Source organism: Pinus tabuliformis, chromosome 4_2, assembly GCF_031772625.1.
Source record: "Pinus tabuliformis cultivar Carrire ecotype Pingquan chromosome 4_2, CPIR1, whole genome shotgun sequence".
In the NCBI taxonomy this organism is placed as follows: domain Eukaryota; kingdom Viridiplantae; phylum Streptophyta; class Pinopsida; order Pinales; family Pinaceae; genus Pinus; species Pinus tabuliformis.
In genome coordinates this window covers 565,916,043-565,938,513 of record NC_142304.1, presented here as the reverse complement: position 1 = coordinate 565,938,513, position 22,471 = coordinate 565,916,043, and the positions used below count along the sequence as shown (strand labels likewise).

At 37.4% G+C, this 22,471-nt stretch overlaps 1 pseudogene; it reads right to left on the bottom strand.

Annotated features, from left to right (window-relative positions):
• Window positions 1–4,745: 4,745 nt before the first annotated feature.
• Window positions 4,746–22,471, bottom strand: part of LOC149170545 (respiratory burst oxidase homolog protein F-like) — a 37,139-nt pseudogene continuing 19,413 nt past the window's right edge.

The window sequence follows — 22,471 nt, the reverse complement described above, 5'->3', positions numbered from 1 at the left end:
GGCTCCCAAAAACCAAATAATCTCTAATAAACCCTTGGTATGCTTATCAATCTTCTAGGGATGTCTCGCTCTTTATAGCCCTCGCGGCACATGATTCCGTGCGTAGGATAATCTCTGTGACGTGAAGGATGATGTCGGGTAATGTCACGCGTTTGTCACTCGAGTGAAACGAACAAAAGCTACACTTTGAAGGTCGACCGTCATGAGTGGAGGTGGATACGTTAGACGCTTCCAGTATTAACTTTAAATAAATTATGATGTTCTGTAATCCATTGGTAGGATATGTTTTTATCAAACATGCACATTCACACATAAAATTATATAAGTGGTCTATTATTTGTTTTTGTGTAAATTAGGTGTATTAAATATTATATTATATAAATAACATAAGATAAAAGCGTGTATGTCGTTGTGATTGGCTTAACATTAATGAAATTAGACAAATCACTTTGTAAAATTGATTCAATTCATTTAATATATTTCTATATTAGTGTAATCATGTTGGGCGTTTTCAAATTTAAAACTTCTTGTATGTGTAGACTTGCTATAAAAGAGATTGAATATTTCAACGACATTCACAGAATAATCTAGAGGTAAAGTTACCACATAAATAATTATTCATTTTGATGTCTCACTTCTTTGTTGGGTTTAACCTAAATAAAAAAGAAATTCATGTTGCTCTTCTTATATTTCCACTAGAACTTGACTCAGGATAGTTTTGACATAGAAATAAATATTCATATCTTTCATATACTTAATATTTATAGTCTTTTTAGTTCACATATCTCATATCCATTTCCCCACTTGTGTAAGGAATTCATTAGAAATGAAAATACAATTAATCTTGAGTTTTCCCTTTCGAAATTCTAAACAAAAAAGAAATTCGTGTTACTCTTCTTATATTTCCACTAGAACTTGACTCATGATAGTTTTGACCTAGAAATAAATATTCATATCCTTCATATACTTAGTATTTATAGTCTTTTTAGTTCACATATCTTATATCCATTTCCCCACTTGTGTAAGGATTCATTAGAAATGAAAATACAATTAATCTTGAGTTTTCCTTTTCGAAATTCTCAACATCTTACTGTATTGCAGAGAGATTTGTGCTATGGTAAATATTTGTAGAGGTCATGAATTATTTTTTACTATAGATATGATGGCCCTAATAAACCATCCCTTATTCATCTACAACAATTCCGTCCTCTTCGCTTGGTCATTGGAAAATGATGGTGAAAGGCGTGAGTCATAAATTGATAGCTATGAATAAAAAAATGGGTTGAAATGAACATCACAATTGTTGTGGAGATGGAATACCATGAAGCTATAAAAAAAAACTTTGTATACCAATATTAGAAGACTATTGGAGGCTCCTATCCAAAGGAGACCACAACAATTAGAACTTGAAACTCCACCACTAGAAGATCTGTCCATACCTGACCACGTGATGCCCTCATAGAGGTGTTGCCCATAATCAAAGGACATTAAGTCCTTCACTCTGGTAACTCAAGACGAGATAAACGTGTAACCACAACTAGAGAACATTAAAGTTGTTTTCCTTAGAACCATATGATGTTAATTCCTTCTTTGCATTTTACCATGGAGGTTCTTCAATTATAGACAAAGTTTGTTATAATATTATGGGCCAATACCATGAATTATCAATACAAGATGCCCATAAAACCATCAGTCGTTTTAAAATCAAAATAATCTATATATATATATATATAAATTAATTTTATAATATTTTTTAATTAAATTGACATGTAAAAAAAATATGACTATTTTGATATAAATATAAACCCTATATAACTAGCATTTGCACCTTATGTTGCAAAGGGAACGTCGTAAGGCATAGAGTGGTGAAGAATAGCATAGAGTGGGGAAGAATATGGACATGTATAGAGTGGGGAAGAATAGCATTGAGTGGGGAAGGATAGGGACATGTGAATGGACATTGTTGAAAGCAAGGGTGGATGTTAATGATTTACAATTGCAATAGTTAGTTATGTGTATTTGTAAAATGGATTTATTTTAATGTTTTTGTTGTTGTTGTTGTTGTTTTTTTAAATCCGAGGTGAAAGAAACGATACGACATTGTGAACAACATCATGGTCGTCGTTCCATATTTGAAAATGCATGAAAAATTGTTGGAGCCATCATGATAATAAAAATTCCAGCATGATTTTGAAAAAATTTAGCTAAATTTTTTGGAAAAGTGGATTATAGTTGTCAAGTTTTAGAATTTTGAGTGCCTTAATTTTGCACAGAAAATGATAGAAATTACAACATGATTTTGGAAAAATCCAACTAATTTTTTTGAAAATGTCAATTACAGGGGTCAAGCTTCAGTATTTTGGGCACCCAGGCATTCATGATGGATGCTCCCAGACAAAATTGTGACCTCTTTCAATATAAACCATGAGGATATTAAATGTCCTTAAAAACTACAGCACAGAACTTGGGAGCTTCAAGACCCAGGAATGGAATTTGGTAACATTTTTAAATGTAGTTTCCAATACAAACTGATGGGAATCACCCACAAGCTTTCAAGTTCATGGCCCCTAAATTTTTGCATTCTTGATAATGTTTTCTCACTATTTCAATGTCAATTTCATGATGCTTCCAAAAAAAAATTACAAAACAATTTTATAAGTTTTAATTTCTATCTATAAAATAGCTACTCCATCATGAAGAATAGAGATTATTGCTACTCCATCATGAAGAATAGAGAACTTGCGAGCTTCGAGACCCAAGAATGGAATTTGATAACATTTTAAATCGAGTTTCCAATACAAGCTTTCTCAATCTGACAGAATCACCTACAAGCTTTCAAGTAAATGGGCCCTAAATTGTTGCATTCTTGATGATGTTTTCTCACTGTTTCAATTTCAATTTCATGATGCTTCCAAAAAACTATAAAACAGTTTTAAAGTGTTAGTTTTTATCTATAAATTAGCTACTTCATCATGGAGAATACACATTTTTTAGGTATTATTTGGCATTTCACATCATGTTGTTTTATGAGCCATTGTGTAAGTAAAGCAACAAATGTAACCTGCATGTCTAATTCAACTCCATTACCAGTAGTTCATTCTATCAATTTGTGATTCTTATATGACATATATTGTCTAAAATGACGCAAGCATAAAAGTTTAATGCAGTACTGCAAGCCTCCTGGTCTAGTTGAACTCATTCTGTCAATTTGTGATTCTTATATAACATATAGTCTTTAAGGAAGCAACCAAGAAAACTTTAGTACAGTCCCGTAAGCCTCCTGCTTTAATTGACATTCCATTCATTTACATTCCAAGGAAAATTGTAAAGTTATAACTAAAATTGTAAGTTGGTTTGGATCGCCTAAGACCCGACATGTCAAATCAGCAAAGGTAATTACTAAAATTTAGGTTATAAAGGCCCAAAGTTGTTGGCATTGCTCCACTATGAAAATTATTGATCTTAGTGAAACCACATATTTATGATACAAAGAAAGTGTAGATACAATATGATCTTTGGATGATAAGCCTTCAGGTAAAGGCTAAAGTGTCAACACATCCTTAGCCTCAAATATCTCTAAATAGAATGGACACAATAAGCTCTAGAACATGACATTCACTAAACCCGTACTTTGAAACTAATTTCAAATTATTCTCAGTTATTAACTTGCATATCTACAAGCATACAATGCAACAGGGTAAGTATAAATAGGGCAGGCCACAGCAAAAAAGGTCTGAAGCTGATGCAACTTCTCCTGGTTACAGAGCCTCTCTTCACTTTGTCCGCTGTATGATAAGTATATCTAGAAAAGCTAGCAAATTGATCAATTGGAAGTCGAATAGTTCTGTTGGTGCATCCTAGCACCCCACAAGATGATGCTTGACCCACATCTCTAACATTATCTCTCTGCTTTAAATTATAGAGTTGGTCTTCCCACCTTGATCTCCATTCTTCTTTTGCAAGTTCCTTCTTGTTAACTCCAATCGTTTCAACGACACCAGATGACAAAATTCATCCAGCAAAGTTCTAAGATTAACCTTATGGAGGACAATCAGTTCGAGGTGCTTAAGGTGCCCTATTGATTTTGGTAAATTTAAGTTGGCTCATCAATTCTCCATATTCTCCTTTGCCAAAGCTCTCAGATCTCTCTTTCAATCTCAGTTATCATAGATTCACAATCTCAGTTAGCACAGATTCACAGAGACATGACATAAACATCCACACATATACACAACACACATTACAAAAAAGCAAATATAGTAGTACATGGGTAGGTAGTACATGAGAATATGAATGATAGAGAGTATATTTAAAAACCTTATTTAAAAAACATAAATGTAAATGGCTTTATTTTTTAAGATACTAATATTTTGGAATCTATTTGTCCCAAACTGTGTGTTTACATTTCTCCCATAATAATCGCTAAATGTGAAGCTTATTATATATGCTTTGTCCATATCCAAAAAGGATGAGTCAATCTGAGACCATCCATTCAAACACAGAACATCAAGGCAAATATGCGTCCTGTCGTGAGCTATATGGGTAACATTCATCAGAGAATCTACCAAAGCTATATGCTAGGCAGACCTTGCACTTTCTCCATAATGTTTTAATTTGGATTGTTGAAAGGCAACTACAAAACCTCCCTCAACAATCTAAAATCTTAGAATACAAACTCTGCCTAACATATAACCTTTGGCTAAGACTTCAATTATGCATTCATTTCAAATTTATTTCTTTGCTTTTCACATTTCAAGCACGTTCACTTGTTGTTGCAACTGCTCCAGTAATCCCACGTCGGCCCACTGCTTAGGAAAACCCTTAGCATCAGTGTACTCCAACGACATACAATGTTGGATACCTGGCAGCCCTTCTAACTTGGAGCACCCATGAACATTTAATACCCGAAGCTTTGTCAGTTCGGCCAATCCCTGTATGCTCTTTAGCTTCGCACAATCATATGCCTACAACTCATTCAAAGATACCAACATTTCAATACCTAGCAACTCCTCTACATTTTTGCACTGACTAATGTCCAACACTTGAAGTTTTGGAAGACCAGAAAGCCTTGCTATTTTCCTCAAGTTAAAGCAATTAGTCAATTCCAGTTTTATCAGAGTCTTTGGCAATGTTCCAACCTCCACCAGATGATTACAAAACCTGAGGCATACATATTTAAGGATGGGGCAGACACATGTGACAAATGATACCTCTGATAATTTCGTGTTATAAACTTCTAAGACTTGCAGCCGAGGCATGCAGTTGTCATTGGGAGATTCTAAATTATTCAATGTTTGCACCGGCAATTCAATCCTCTCAACTCAGTCAACTTAGTCAACAGTCGAATAGTCACCGGCAAATGTTTCAATTCATTGCAATTCTTGAGCCTCAATTCCTGTAAGGTCTTCAAGTGACCAAGTGAAAGTGGTAGACTGTCCAGTGAAGGGCTCCCTATTTCCAGAACTTCTAAATCGCCCAAGTCTCCAATTTCATTTGGAAATTCTTTTATGTTTGTACCCCTAAGATCTAATTTTTTTAGGTACTTTTGATATGCTATTTTTGGAGGTAATATTTCAATGTTATTATAATAGGAAACATCTAAACATTCAAGTGTGCTGATGTTTCCCAGTGTTTCTCTAGAGACCCATGAACATTTAATACCCGAAGATTTGTCAATTCGACCAATCCCCGTATGCTCTTCAGCTTCGCACAATCATATGCCTGCAACTCTTTCAAAGATACCAACGTTTCAATACTTGGCAGCTCTTCTACATTTTTGCATGGACTAATGTCCAGCACTTGAATTTTTGGAAGACCAGAAAGCCCTGATATTTTCCTCAAGTTAGAGCAATTAGTCAATTCCAGTTTTATCAGAGTCTTTGGCAATGTTCCTACCTCCACCAGATGATTACAAAACCTGAGGGAGACATATTTAAGGATGGGACAGACACCTGTGGCAAATGATACCTCTGATAATTTCGTGTTATAAACTTCTAAGACTTGTAGCTGAGACATGCAGTTGTCATTGGGAGATTCTAAATTATTCAATGTTTGCAACCGGCAATTCAATATTCTCAACTCAGTCAACTGAGTCAGCAGTCGAATAGTCACCGGCAAATGTTTCAATTCACTGCAATTCTCGAGCCTCAATTCCTTTAAGATCTTCAAGTGACCAAGTGAAAGTGGTAGAATGTCCAGTGAAGGGCTCCCTATTTCTAGAACTTCTAAGTCGCCCAAGTCTCCAATTTCATTTGGAAATTCTTTTATGTTTGTAGCCCTAGGATCTAATTTTTGTAGGTACTTTTGATATGCTATTTGTGGAGGTAATATTTCAATGTTCTTACAATAGGAAACATCTAAACATTAAAATGTGCTAATGTTTCCCAGTGTTTTGCTAGAGACGGTCAAATTATAGAACCAACTCAAATCAATATATTTAAGACGAATTAAATTACCAAAAGAACCTGGAAGCATATGCAACTGTAGGGAGTGAGACAGACCTATGTATTTCAGGTTTATTAAATTACTGAAAGACTTTGGAAGCACCTGCAAATGAGAAGAGTGAGACAGATCGATGTAATCCAAGTTTATTAAGTACCCAAAGGAATCTGGCAGTGATTTTAGATTTGGGAAACTTGTTAACTCCAATCGTTTCAACGACACCAAATGAAAAAATTCATCCAGCAAAGTTTTAAGATTAATCTTATGGAGGACAGTCAGTTCGAGGTGCTTAAGGTGACCTATTGATTTTGGTAAATTTAAGTTGGCTCATCAATTCTCCATATTCTCCTCTGCCAAAGCTCTTAGCTCTCTCTTTCAATCTCAGTTATCATAGATTCACAATCTCAGTTAGCACATATTCACATACACATGACATAAACATCCAAACATATACACAACACACATTACAAAAAAGCAAATATAGTAGTACATGGGTAGGTAGTACATGGGAATATGAATGATAGAGAGTATATTTAAAAACCTTATTTCAAAAACATAAATGTAAATGGCTTTCTTTTTAAGATACTAATATTTTGGAATCTATTTGTCTCAAACTGTGTGTTTACATTTCTTCCATAATAATCGCTAAATGTGAAGCTTATTATATATGCTTTGTCCCTATCCAAAAAGGATGAGTCAATCTGAGACCATCCATTCAAACACAGAACAAAAATGTTTTTTTTTACAACAATCCCAATCAAGGAAACCATCATGGTTAATTTTATTCAGTCCAACCAACAACACTTCCTGAGAATTGAATTATCCACTTTGTAGAACATTATACAATTTCAACTATGTCAAGTATTTCTTCATTATCATCTTGAAATTACTTATACCTTCAACAAGTCCAGTAAGTAATTTTTCCATGAGCAGACGGGGGGCTAAGAAAGGCAGATTGCAAACTCGAAGTCAGTCATCATGGGTTAAATCCATCTTTGATGGAGCATCCAGGAGCAAACCAGGCAATGCATAGGCAGGGGAATGTTGAGAAACGAGCTTGATCACATTACGCAGATTTTAGCCAAGATTTTGGAATCCTTATCTAACAATCAAGCAGAGATGGAGGGCATTCAAGGGCAAGCCATGCCTTCCACAGACTAGCCCTGGGGAAGGGATATTGGAGGTTCAAAGATGAACATGGTCACAATGGAGGAACGTTAGGCATGCTTTAAATTTAATATTAATGGAGCATCCAAAGGGTAACCCAAGCCTTGCAAGGGCAGGGGAGTGTTTAGAGATAAACATGGTCACATTCCACTTATGTTAGGCAAGTTTTTGGATAACAAATCTAAAACAATCAACCAGAGTGAACGATATACAAGGGCAGGCCATATTGCTCAGGGCAACACTGAGGAAGCTGGACATGGGGTTTAGAGATGTGCATGGTTACATTGGAAGACTGTAAGCCAAGTTTTTCAAAATTAGGCAAAGATGGAAGGCATCGTATTTGGGCATAGCAAGGAAAGGATGCGAAACTAAAAATGGTGATTTTCTATCAGGAATAGAGACTTATTATAACCAATAGCAATGGGAAAATATTTAACTGCTGGTGGGAGGTGGGCAACAAGGTCTCTTCAATACAAGAAGTGAAAAAAGTGTTTTGAATCTCGATGGATGGGAGTTCAAACATGTATAAAGGCCTCCAAATAAGATCACAGATTGATTAACCAACCAGAGAATCTTAACTAAGTCCTTCCGTTATCATTCTCAAGAATCCTTTTACCAATGTACAAGGGTAACAAAAGGTTGTGTGTTGGAAATAATACTGAGAGGGGGGGTGAATCAGTATTATCAAGTTCTTTTAATAAATCTTCCTTATTTATTCTTTGAATTATTTTTGCATGTCAGTACCATAAAATAATGAGCATGAACAAAGAAAACAGATAGTCACACCAAAGAACACAAGATGTAAGGTGGAAACCCAATGTGGGTGAAAACCACCTGCTGCAATATGTCTCTATCTTCTTTCAAATTAGAAACACCTTTTACAATGGTTTTGTACTGGTGCAGTCCTTTACCAGTACGCAGGCTGCAACTTGCAGAGAGCTACAACTCTCTCTCGTTTTCCAGTCTCTCCTGGAAGGGAGCTACAACCCCCTACTTCTTTTCTTTCAAGAACCACTTTTCATAAATTTTCAAACTGGATCCAAGAACATCAAAAACCCATCAACTACACTTGCATCATCAATCTCTGATTTCACCAAAGCCAACCCGCATACAGATCTGCAAATATTTCCTTATAACTTTGCAGTTGTTACATCAGACATACCCAGATCATAACATGTGTAAAATAAAACATGCATCAATAATTCAGACCCAGATTATTAGATTTATAGATCAAGCGTATGCCACATATCATAGATAAAAATCATATAGAGATACCACTATTCCAGCCTTAAGATTTTGACCCATCAATAGAACTTATCCTTCTCCTTACGCTCAGGTTCCTTCTTCATTCAGATCCAGATCTGCACCAAAACCCAATCACAATATTCTAGATCTAGCACTTTATCAGATATTTGATAATTCAGAAGATGCTTTGCCAAATGATCTCCTTCCTCTTTTATAGTCTTAGGCCTTTCAAAATACCACGGGCCAAAACCATAGGATCAAAAAATTGTTGGACTAATACCATGAACCAACCATGAAAGTACGTGAGATCAACACTTTTGGATGCAATACCACGGGCCAAAACCATAGGATCAAAAACTGTCGGACTAATACCATGAACCAACCATGAAATTGCGTGAGATCAACACTTTTGACGAGGTACCATGGTCCAAAATCATAGGTTCAAATACCAAGGACTAACTACCATGGACCAAAGGTAAGTTCTCCAACATATACACACTTTTCCTTGCATGAAAGTGCGTACCATGGTCCAAAACCATAGGTTCAAATACCAAGGACTAACTACCATGGACCAAAGGTAAGTTCTCCAACATATACGCGCTTTTCCTCATAGGTTTAAATACCAAGGACTAACTACCATGGACCAAAGGTAAGTTCTCCAACATATACGCGCTTTTCCTCATAGGTTCAAATACCAAGGACTAACTACCATGGACCAAAGGTAAGTTCTCCAACATATACGCGCTTTTCCTTGCATGAAAGTGCGTGAACTTTTTCTCTACATGAAATAAACTTTTCTCTACATAAAAGTGCGTGAACTTTTCTCTACATGAAATAAACTTTTCTCTGCATATAAGTGCGTGAACTTTTCTCTACACTATAATTTATTATCTCAGATGAGTGGGTTGCCATCAAGTACAACATATGTATCATAATGCCAACAATCTCCCCCTTTGGACTTGATGGCAACAACAACCAATCACTCTCCCCCTTTGACATCAAGGGCAAAGGGTTATGCTCCCCCTAAGAACATGCTCCCCCTGACTATAAACCAGATCTGCAAAGAAGAACCATAATCCATGACCATGAAAGAGATAGAGATGTATTGCAGCAATATTCAGACCAGCATCCATGATCTCCTTCTGTACTTCCTCCATAATGCCAACAATACATGATATGCTCCCCGTGAACCTGTGCCATTCGATCTTTGACCAATCCGCAAGCCAGCACATGTACGCATATACTTCAGATGAACCTTGCGTACAACCAACAATCAGAAGAGATTCAACAACAAGATGATGCATCAACAACCCCCAACTTTTGCCTGAGGTATTCAAAGGTCTCCCTAGGCAATGGTTTGGTGAGTATATCAGCAACCTGTTACTTAGAAGGAACATACTCCAACTTGACCTTTTGTTCAAGCACTTGTTCCCGGAGAAAGTGATACTTGATTGGTATGTGCTTGGTTTTTGAATGCATGACTGGGTTCTTTGAAATGCTGATTGCACTTGTATTATCACATAAGATGGAGATGGGTGGTGTACAAGTGATTTAAAAATCCTACAAGGTCTGCATCATCCAAAGGAGTTGAGTGCAGCAAGATGCAGCAGCAACATATTCTGCTTCAGCTGTAGACAAGGCAATCGAACTCTGTTTCTTGCTGAACCAAGATACTAATCTGGAACCCATAAAGAATGCACCACCACTTGTGCTTTTCCTGTCATCCACGCTTCCGGCCCAATCTGCATCTGTATAAGCATGAAGTGTGAGATCTGTATCTCTAGGATACCATAAGCCATAGTTTTGAGTCCCTTGAAGATATTTGAAGGTTCTCTTTACTGCCTGAAGATGAGTTTCCTTTGGATTTGCCTGAAATCTTCCAACTATTCCCACTGCATGCATGATGTCTGGTCGGGTACCTGTCAAATAAAGTAGACTTCCAATCATAGATCTGTAAGTTGGTTGATGCATTGCTGCTGATTCATCATTTGCACTGAGGTTACATCCTGTGACCATGGGTGTACATACTGGTTTTGCTTCTTCCATACCATATTTCTTCAAAATCTTCTTGAGATACTTCGTTTGAGAGAAGAAGATCCCTCCTTCATTTTGTTGGATTTGCAAACCAAGAAAATATGTCAGTTCTCCCAGCAAGGACATTTCGAATTCTTTCTGCATCACCAAGGCAAAGCTTTGACTCATAGCTTCTTCATTGCTGCCAAAGATAATGTCATCTACATACACAACAAGTATTAGCAATTTGTCATTTTCAACTTTTATATAAAGATTGCTGTCTGCTGATCCTTTTGAAAAAACTTGTTGATGAAGATATTTTTCCAAACGATAGCACCAAGCCCTTGGAGCTTGTTTGAGGCCATAGAGAGCCTTTTTCAATTTGCATACAAGATTTGGATCATTTCCAAGAATGAAACCATCTGGCTGCTCAATGTATACTTCTTCTTCCAAGTCTCCATTCAGAAAGGCTGATTTCACGTCCATTTGAAATACTTTGAAGTTTTGAAAGCTTGAGAGAGCAAGGAACATTCGGATGGCCTCAAGTCTTGCAACAGGAGCAAAAGTTTCTTCAAAATTTATTCCTTCTTGCTGCGCATACCCTTTACAAACAAGTCTGGCCTTGTTTCTAATTACTTCTCCATTTTCATTCAATTTATTTTTGAAGACCCATTTTGTTCCTATAACATTCTTATCCTTTGGTCTAGGAACCAGCTCCCAAGTGTTGTTCTTTGTGATCTGCTCAAGTTCTTCATCCATTGCTTTGACCCAACATTCATCTTTGCATGCCTCTTTCACATTTTGTGGTTCAGTGGAAGAGAGTAATGCCAAATAGCTTGAAGCTTCTACAATTGTTCTTCTTGTTTGTACACCTGCTTCTTTTTGTCCCAAAATCTGAGATTCTGGATGATTCTTCTGAACGTATCTGGATGGAGTCTTCTCTTCTATCCTTATCTGCTCCTCTGGTTCTTCTTAAGCTTCTTCTTCTTCATCATTCTGTCTTTGAGGATGACCTTCATCTTCTTCGATATCTTCATGATTTACTTGCCTAGGAATGTATCCCTTCTCATCAACCGCTACATCAATGCTGTCAACAATTCTTCCAAGTCTTTTATTATAGCACTTGTATGATTTGCTGTGTGGAGAATAACCAAGAAGGATGCCTTCATCTACTCTAGGTTCAAGTTTTCCAAGTTGCTCATCAGTATTTTTAATATAGCATTTGCTCCCAAAGATTTTGAAGTACTTTACCGAAGGAGTCTCACCATACCAGAGCTCATGAGGGGTTTGAGTGCTGTTCACTCGGACATTTGTTTTGTTGAGAATAATAACCGCAGCATGTGCTACTTCACCCCAGAAAATTGCGGGAGTTCCAGATTCATCAAGCATAGCACGAGCCATTTGTTGGACAATTCTGTTCATTCTTTCCACCACTCCATTTTTCTGAGGAGTTCTAGCTGTAGAGAATTCTCTTCTTATCCCATGTTCTTCACAGAAATCGAAAAATTCATTTGAGGTAAACTCCCCACCTCTGTCAGATCTAAGACACTTAATTTTGTATCCTGATTCATTTTCAACCAAGGCTTTAAAGGATTTGAATTTTTCGAATGCTTCATCTTTGTGCTTCATAAGTCCTAACCAGACAAACCTGGAGAAATCGTCAATGAATAATATCAAGTATTCTTCTCCTCGAGGTGTCCTTTTCCTGAATGGACCACATGTATCTATATGTACTATCTCAAGAGGCATGCTAGGTGATCCTTCCTTTTCCGGAAAGGTAGTTCTGGTTTGCTTTCCAAACTGACATGATTTGCATATGGTGTTGTCTGGAACTTTGATATCTGGAAGACCACGAACTGCCTAATATTTGCATGCTTTCCTTATTTGTGAAAAGCTTAGATGCCCCAACCTCTGGTGCCATAACCAGTTCTCATCATCCTTTCTCAGATAGCATTGTTGTTGTCCTTCTTCAAATATGTATAGATTATTTTGAGTTCTTTTACGTTTGATCACTGTTTTACCTGTATCAAGATCACGATCAAGACATCCATTTGATCTGAATATCACCTTGGTTCTTTGATCACACATCTGGCTGACACTTAGAAGATTATGTTTCAATCCATCAACATACAAAACATTTCCATCTTTGACCTTTTCTTTTAACTGAGCAGTGCCTTTTCCTTTTATAGTTGCAGGAGTATCATTTCCAAAAGAAACTTTCTTTCCTTTTTCTAGAGCAGAATATGATTCAATTTTTTCTTTATCACCTGTCATATGCTTCGAACATCCACTATCAATGTACCATAGATTTTCCTGTCCCTCTGCATAAAATGCTATCCGACATCTTTCTGTTTGTGGTTCCTTTATTCTCCATGTTTTGGTGCTTGAGGCTTGTTCCTTTGTCTGCTGAAACCTGCTCCTGCATTCAGAATATTCATGACCAAAGTTATTGCAAATAGAACATTCAACTTCATTTTCAAGAACCGAAAAGTTGTTATAGGTCCTTTTTGTAATCCCGGTCATACTTCTTTGTTTTTGAGCTTCTCTAGTCATGATCATTTTATATGCAACACATTGAGCTGCTTTGTGACCAAAGTTATGGCAAGAAAAGCATTGTCCATTGAAGAAATTTCTGCGGTTATCAAATCTTCCGGCCAAACGATTGTAATTTCTATTGTCATTCATTCTTGAAGCAAATTGAGAGGATTTTACCTGTGGTTGGTTGTAGCTTTTCTTCATCCTTAAGACAGATTGCCCCTGATTTGCCTGATAGTCTTTGTTTGTAATTGGTCCCTGCTTTACTTGGTGATCTCGATTGTGCTTTTGCTCATTCCTTCTTGCTGCATCAAGATAACTCTTTGAGGTGGATGCTTGAGAAGTTTCTCCATTATAGCCCAGACTTGTCTTGTTTAGAGGAGAGCGTTGTACATTGTTGATCTCATCCAGAGTTTCAGATCCTTTGACAAACTTAAGATTAATAGCCTTTGTTTTCTCAATCTCTCTTCTAAGACCAACAATTTCGCCTTCTAACTTTTCAAGATATTTTTCTTTTTCATCAATTTGAAGTTGTAGAGTATCAATGATCCTATTCTTTTCTTCTATACATGTCTTGAGTCTAGAAATTTCTTCACAAAATCTATCCACATCTATAGCATCTATGTAATCATCATCTTCAAATGCCATTAAGAGTCTATAGTCATTACCTCGTTCATCTTCGTCACTATTTGATAGAACATCACTATCTTCATGAGTGTAGTAGCTTTTCTTATTTGCAATCTGTTTCTTGTTCCATCTAGCAGGTTCCTTTCCTTTATCCTTATGAGGACATTTTGCAGCATAATGACCTACTCTTCCACAAGCAAAGCATTTAAAAGGTAACTTACCTCTGAACCTTCCAGTTCCCCTTTGAAGATTTCTGACAAAATTTGATTCTTCTTCTTCTTCTTCTGGCACGTGACTTGCTTCATAATAGTCTCCTTTGCCTGAAGCCTTGAAAGCAGCTTCTCTTCTGTCTGATGGACCTCCCTTTCTCATTTCATAAGCAGTTAGAATTCCGTGTAGCTGAGACATAGTAAGAATTCTTAGATTTTCCTTTTCTTCTATTGCAGACACTTTAGATTCAAACTTGGGGGACAATGATCTTAGAACTTTTTCAACCACAATAGCCTCTTTTATTTCTTCACCCAAGTTTTTCATGCAATTAACAATCTCATCTACCCGAAGGAAATAGTTAGCCACACTTTCATCATTATACATTCTGAGATTCTCATTCTGAATCCTGAGGGTTTGAAGTTTAGCACGCTTTACCTGTTCATCTCCTTCGTAGCTCAAGACAATCTTGTCCCATATTTCTTTTGCGGATTTATATTGCATAACCTTCATGAATTCTGTTTGAGATAAGCATCCCAGCAGAGTATTGACTGCTTTAGCATTTGTTTCATATTTCTTCTTTTCGGCCGTATCTGTAGGAGTAGCTGAAGGAAAAGTGTAGCCTATATCTATGATATCCCAAACTTCTGTACCAAGAGATTGAAGATAGGCAGTAACTATTACCTTCCAATAATTGAAGTTTGTCCCATCAAAAATTGGTGGCCTGATTGATGCTTCCCTCTCGTAGTTGCTCATGATGAATGATCTTCCTTCAAGCGATCAAGCTTCTCTGAAGGACCTACTCTGATACCAATTGTTGGAAATAATACTGAGAGGGGGGGTGAATCAGTATTATCAAGTTTTTAATAAATCTTCCTTATCTATTCTTTGAATTATTTTTGCATGTCAGTACCATAAAATAATGAGCATGAACAAAGAAAACAGATAGTCACACCAAAGAACACAAGATGTAAGGTGGAAACCCAATGTGCGTGAAAACCACCTACTGCAATATGTCTCTATCTTCTTTCAAATTAGAAACTCCTTTTACAATGGTTTTCTACTGGTGCAGTCCTTTACCAGTACGCAGGCTGCAACCTGCAGAGAGCTACAACTCTCTCTCGTTTTCCAGTCTCTCCTGGAAGGGAGCTACAACCCCTACTTCTTTTCTTTCAAGGACCACTTTTCATAAATTTTCAAACTGGATCCAAGAACATCAAAAACCCATCAACTACACTTGCATCATCAATCTTTGATTTCACCAAAGCCAACCCGCATATAGATCTGCAAATATTTCCTTATAACTTTGCAGTTGTTACATCAGACATACCCAGATCATAACATGTGTAAAATAAAACATGCATCAATAATTCAGACCCAGATTATTAGATTTATAGATCAAGTGTATGCCACATATCACAGATCAAAATCATATAGAGATACCACTATTCCAGCCTTAAGATTTTGACCCATCGATAGAACTTATCCTTCTCCTTATGCTCAGGTTCCTTCTTCATTCAGATCCAGATCTGCACCAAAACCCAATCACAATATTCCAGATCTAGCACTTTATCAGATATTCGATAATTCAGAAGATGCTTTGCCAAATGATCTCCTTCCTCTTTTATAGTCTTAGGCCTTTCACAATACCATGGGCCAAAACCATAGGATCAAAAAACTGTTGGACTAATACCATGAACCAACCATGAAAGTACGTGAGATCAACACTTTTGGATGCAATACCACGGGCCAAAACCATAGGATCAAAAACTGTTGGACTAATACCATGAACCAACCATGAAATTGCGTGAGATCAGCACTTTTGATGAGGTACCATGGTCCAAAATCATAGGTTAAAATACCAAGGACTAACTACCATGGACCAAAGGTAAGTTCTCCAACATATACATGCTTTTCCTTGCATGAAAGTGTGTACCATGGTCCAAAACCATAGGTTCAAATACCAAGGACTAACTACCATGGACCAAAGGTAAGTTCTCCAACATATACGCGCTTTTCCTCATAGGTTCAAATACCAAGGACTAACTACCATGGACCAAAGGTAAGTTCTCCAACATATACGTGCTTTTCCTCGTAGGTTCAAATACCAAGGACTAACTACCATGGACCAAAGGTAAGTTCTCCAACATATACGCACTTTTCCTTGCATGAAAGTGCGTGAACTTTTTCTCTACATGAAATAAACTTTTCTCTGCAAAAAAGTGCGTGAACTTTTCTCTACATGAAATAAACTTTTCTCTGCATATAAGTGCGTGAAATTTTCTCTACACTATAATTTATTATCTGAGATGAGTGGGTTGCCATCAAGTACAACATATGTATCATAATGCCAACATTGTGCTATCCAGCTTAAAAGTGAGGTCCTGAAGTCTGGTTTAATATAAGAAGAGATACTATCATCTGGGATTTTTAGACAATCTATATAACTACTTAGTGTATATGGGCAACTATAGTCCTAAATATTGCTGATATTAAAAATTCGGAGGGCGTTTTCTCTAAGAAAAATCGAAATAAAATAAAATATTAAAAAAAATCTGGTACAAAAATATCAGAAAGTACTTTACCTATAGAGACACCACAGCTTAGAATACAGACTTTGCTAAGAGGAGCCTTCGGATTAATTTTGGCAACACAACCAACATGCACAACGGTGTACTCACTGAAAGTCTATGTACCAAGGAAGTGGTAAATTGGCTTTCCATTGATGGAAAACCTTGACTTTCCATCACTTATCATGACCCCTCTCTCAGTATTAATTCTTAGCAGATCACACATGTTGCTCTCTTCTGACTTGTAGTTTCTGCATTCCTTGCATTCTCTAGTAAATACAGGAAGCACACTGTCACCCAGCTTGAGGTCAGTTACCCCTTCTCCAACACTTTCAACAACTCTGTGTCAACAATTGCCAGAATTAGCAGGCAATCAATCACAGGAAAATTTTCCCGTGAAATGCTATGATTGAATAATTATGACCTAATAATTATTGTCATAGGAAAAAACAGAGTGAATACCCAGCTGCTTCATGTCCAAAGATGTGGGGAAAGAGAGGTGTTTGACCCTGCAACTAGATCAGTAATAGACATTTCATCACCAAGAAAAATTAATTGCACCAAAAGAAAGATGAGTTCTCCATGGTCCTGGTGGAGGAGATTTCCATGTGTGTATGTCTCTGAGTGTGTAACACTAATGAAACATCCATCTTAACCCCAAGATCGACTAAGCCTTTTGAGGAGTCAAAATAATCCAAGCAGAAACCTCTAGTTGTTAAAAAGATCAAGGTTTAAGATGGATCTAAATTACAATAGGAAACATCTAAACATTCAAGTGTGCTGATGTTTCCCAGTGTTTCGCTAGAGACGGTTAAATTATAGCACCAACTCAAATCAAGATATTCAAGACGAATTAAATTACCAAAAGAACCTGGAAGCGTCTGCAACTGTAGGGAGTGAGACAGACCTATGTCTTTCAGGTTTATTAAATTACCAAAGACTTTGGAAGCACATGCAAATGAGAAGAGTGAGACAGATCGATGTAATCCAAGTTTATGAAGTACCCAAAGGAATCTGGCAGTGACTTTAGATTTGGGCAACTTGTTAACTCCAATCTTTTCAACGACACCAAATGACAAAATTCATCCAGCAAAGTTTTAAGATTAATCTTATGGAGGACAGTCAGTTCGAGGTGCTTAAGGTGCCCTATTGATTTTGGTAACTTTGAAAGGGGAGAATAAATAACTAACTGTCGCAACAACAAAGGTGCCTACAAAATGTTCCAGGGTTTTAATCGTAAGAAAGAATTCGAGGATTAGCTTTTGCAAAACCATTTAAATTCATTGCAGATCATACTGTGCGAAATCAGTAACGAATAAACACATAGTTTAAATTGCCAAAATTTTATTTACCCAATATCTGGATTGCCACAATGATTTCAATTTCTTCCCCTGCACTTCTAAAACCCTAAGGTTCTTCATAGGTATCCAAGAAGGCGGAGAAAACTAGGGGTATTTATTCTAGCGAAGCCATATAAGGTTTGGTAATCGCACCCTCCTCAAAAATCGCTCCACCAAATCACCTTTACCATCCGGCCCTCTGTGATTGATAAATACATCACAATAGAAGTTGTGATTGCTATGGGAATTACATGAGGTGGAGGCTGTCGTTGTAGCCGCAGAGGACGAGGCATCAATCGTTGAAACTGTAGGACGAAGATTGTGAGAACGAGGAGGTGAACTTTCAATTTCTATCCTGATTTCAGTTTCAGAAGGGTTTTGGGGGCATGAGGATACAGGGGATGCCATTGCCAATGCCGATTCGACTATACAAACATAAATTGGAGCCCGTAAACTAAAATAGCCATAAACTCCACGAAACCGTAAATGAAAACAGCCATAAACTCCATGAACTCTCCCAGAAGCTCGGCGCACAGATGTCAAGTGGAAAGTGAAACGTTTTTTAAGGTTTTTTAAGGTTTTAAAACATTTTTTATTAAATCAGATGGCTGATTTTTGTTCAATCGTCTAACAAAAGATCTAACCGCTACGATTAGGACAGAAAGGCATTTGGGGGAGTTCATTTCAGAGGGAAACACCTTACGGCGTAAATATATATAGATCCTTTATTTTCAACGGTTTCCTATGTCGCCTACGCTTGCAAAGTGCACACACAGCTAGATTCGTTGACGAAGATGAACTCTCGGAATTCAAACTCGAGGCCTTATTTCTGCGAATACGAGGACCGGGAAACATTTCAGATTAGATGGAATTTTCCCTTGCTTATACAGTGCAAATTAGGAAACCTGCCATATGGCCCGTCGATCCGAAGCTTGGGAAACCTGCACATGGTTCGTCTTTTTGTTAAATACTTTGAATCTTGCATTTCTGAGTTTTTTATTTTTTTCATTAATGTTCAACATACTTGGATTTGTTTTCGTCGTCTCCATAGAGTCCACTCTCCGCTCTCAGAAGTCCACTTTTTCCAGCTGTAGGGGGCTCCATTTTCTATAAAGATCTGTGATTAGAACTTATAGCCGACATAGAAACTTCGTCTTAAAGCTACAAGTACTAAATTAGTAATCACCTACAAGAAAAGTCTTTACATCTCCTGCGTCCAGTCTCCAACTGTTCTAATATGCATGCTAATGTGTTCATCATCTGGAGAAGAGGTGATCGAGAATGGATGCCTACATGTAGAAAGTTCAGAAAAAATGTAAAAATCATGGAAGAAACACTAAAAGATCTTATCAATTGATAAATTCTAATGTAGGTTCACAACTTAGCATTCGAAAGGCGAGATCTCGGGGCACTGGAGAAATAAATACATTCCACTCTTGTACTCGAAGCCTGCAGGTTTTGACATATGCAAAGCCAGGATGTTTCCGCGATAAACTACCGCCCGCAAAATAAATAAAGCAGATATATTGATTGCACTTGCAAAGGATTCAAGATACAAATAATACAAGAAAATTGCAAATCTGAAGTAGGAACCGCATGACCTTGACAATATTGACAGTATAATTCCCTGCTCTGAATGCTCTCAGTGTGCGCTCGCCGCAATATAAAAGCACCGGAACAGCAATATACATCCAAGTCTGCACGTTCAAATCGCGTAATAAATTAAACCCCGAACATCAAATTCCGGAGCAAATCGTCTACGTTTCTTTTCATTTAAGCTAAATTCTCATGCATTTTATAATGAAATTAGATATTCATTTTTCACTTTCAATCTTTCAGCGAATAAATTTTGAACCGTTTTACTTCGAAGTTAGAGATGTAGTTTAGAATTAACAGAAAACAAGATGAAATGTCCTTACAGTTTTCTCCTTCCAATCTCGCACGAAGAAAAGGCGAATGGAATGAACAATCAGAAGCAGGTAAATCATGACAAATGCATGATGTGAATACCAAAAAGCATTGAACCTGGCCAGTTTATCAAGTTGCTGAGGAAGTTTCATTGAACTTCTTATAAACCAAGAGGTCGCGAGAATGAAGGAAATGGCCATGAGTATGACCATACAAACCCCCGTGATGCCTACTATGCTTCTTAAGATATCTCCGTAATTCGGCTTTTCACTGCCAAAATATGCTTTAAGATAAATATTATATGATTCCTCGTCGCAATTTGCAATTCTAATGAAATCGCAACTTATATGATCCAGGCCGTGAAGCATGACGCCTATAACAATGGCCCCGGCGATGGTCTGCATGAATATTAAAATAAAAAATGTTAATAAAGAACTTCGAAATCCATTTCCTGTTAACTTTACAAGAATTAAAATACCTTGTGGAAATTGATGTTGTCGTCAAATGGCACAATGGATCCTAAGATCGTGGAGCGAAGCCATGTTATCGTGTTCCTGCAGACGGCCAATAGTATGAGTGCCATGTTAAGTTTGAGGGTTTCAACGCTTCCTTTGGCCACACATAGACAATATCCTGCTAATTTGAAGATGCCTCTGTTCCTGTACTGTATGAATTTCCACGTGAAAAGCCCCAGTATAGTCGCCAGCCATATGACAATAACCCAGGCCCTCAGCCCATTTTCGTCCAATAGATATCTCGCATTTTGCATTGCTCTCTGTATGGGATTCCTCCTGATTGGAACCGGTAAGATCTACTGGCTCAAATTTTGACTATAGTTTGCATGCCCTTCCTTTCCATAAGTCAAGCCTTGCAGCAGAGCTTTCAGCTGACTTAGCTGAAAGGTAGTAGGAAATTTAAAATGTCGATCAGATTCACCAGAGTTTCATAAGCAAGATTTTCAATTTCTTTATCAAATTGAGTAGAAATTATAGAAACTAGGTCATCTGCGAGATAAAAGAAATTAGATAAATTTGTTTGAAAATCAGATCTGCAGGAAACAAAGATGACCTCAATATAGCCCATATGGTCTGGATCCAACTCTTCCATGATTAAATTTGCGTACTCTTCAGCTTGTTCCTTGAGCTTCATAAGCTTGTTAGCTGATGCACTGAGCATAATAACCTAGGAGATCATTTTCTATTAAATTACTGATTCAAAGATTTTCAGCATGCTTTCCATAAAATTATATACCGTCAATGCAATTCAGAGAAAATTACAAATTAAGGAAACTCATTACCTCTTTTATTTCGTCCTCAGAAATCCGCCCGTCTGCATTTTTGTCACACCTGCGCATGTACGAGTTCAGGACTCTGAAAAAGCTTAAAGAACTCACGACACGCAAGCCACAAACGGTAAAAGGAACTCTCACCCAGAGCATTTAAAATTGCAAGCTCAGTGACAATGTCAAAGCCTTAATTGAAAAAATGTTGAAAATTTTGCAAGGCCAGCACGAATTGTCCAAATTTTAGCCTCTGAAGCGAAATATCTTTAATTCCTGAATCTACATCCACGCTGCTAAAAAGGACAGAAATATCTTACATGTCAAAGAAAATTTGCAGGCGAGAATCAAAGCTTTGAGCGGAGATCTGCAGGCATAAATCACGAAGCTGCTCCTTGTTAATGAACTCCACATCATGCCATCCTCGTCTTCGAGTGAGACCATCAAAGAGCTCCAGTGCAAATTCATTTGAATCCATCATACCTGCCAAACAAACAGCACATTTCACAAACACGGAGATTCGAACCGAGGTATTCTGTGTAAAATTGGAATCAACATCCAAAGACTCAAGGACCTTACCGATGCAAAGGCCAAAGTCAGTACGAGAAAGCGTAATCCATTCGGAAAAGCCAGCTGACCGAAACGCTCTTCGACGGCTTTCAAAAACGCTTGAAAATCCGCATTCGAATCTTCTGCCGTTTTACTAATAAACCTTAACCCCTGCAAAGCATTCTGCACTACAGATTTCTGTCTAGACAGCTTACCACCGATCGTCGCAGACGAAGCCCTCGGGGTTCCACTCGGAGTGCTACGAACCGACAAAACCTTCGCAGTAATTGAACTGGTCGTCTGAGTGATCCGCTTCACGTCGGCCTTCAATTCATGAGACAAATGCCGAAACAGCCATAAACTCCATGAAACCGTAAACGGAAACAGCCATAAACTCCACGAACTCTCCTGGAAGCTCGGCGCACAGATGTCAATTGGAAAGTGAAATGTTTTTTAAGGTTTTTTATTGTTTTAAAATATTTTTTATTAAATCAGATGGCTGATTTTTGTTCAATCGTCTAACAAAAGATCTAACAGCTACGATTAGGACAGAAAGGCATTTGGGGGAGTTCATTTCAGAGGGAAACGCC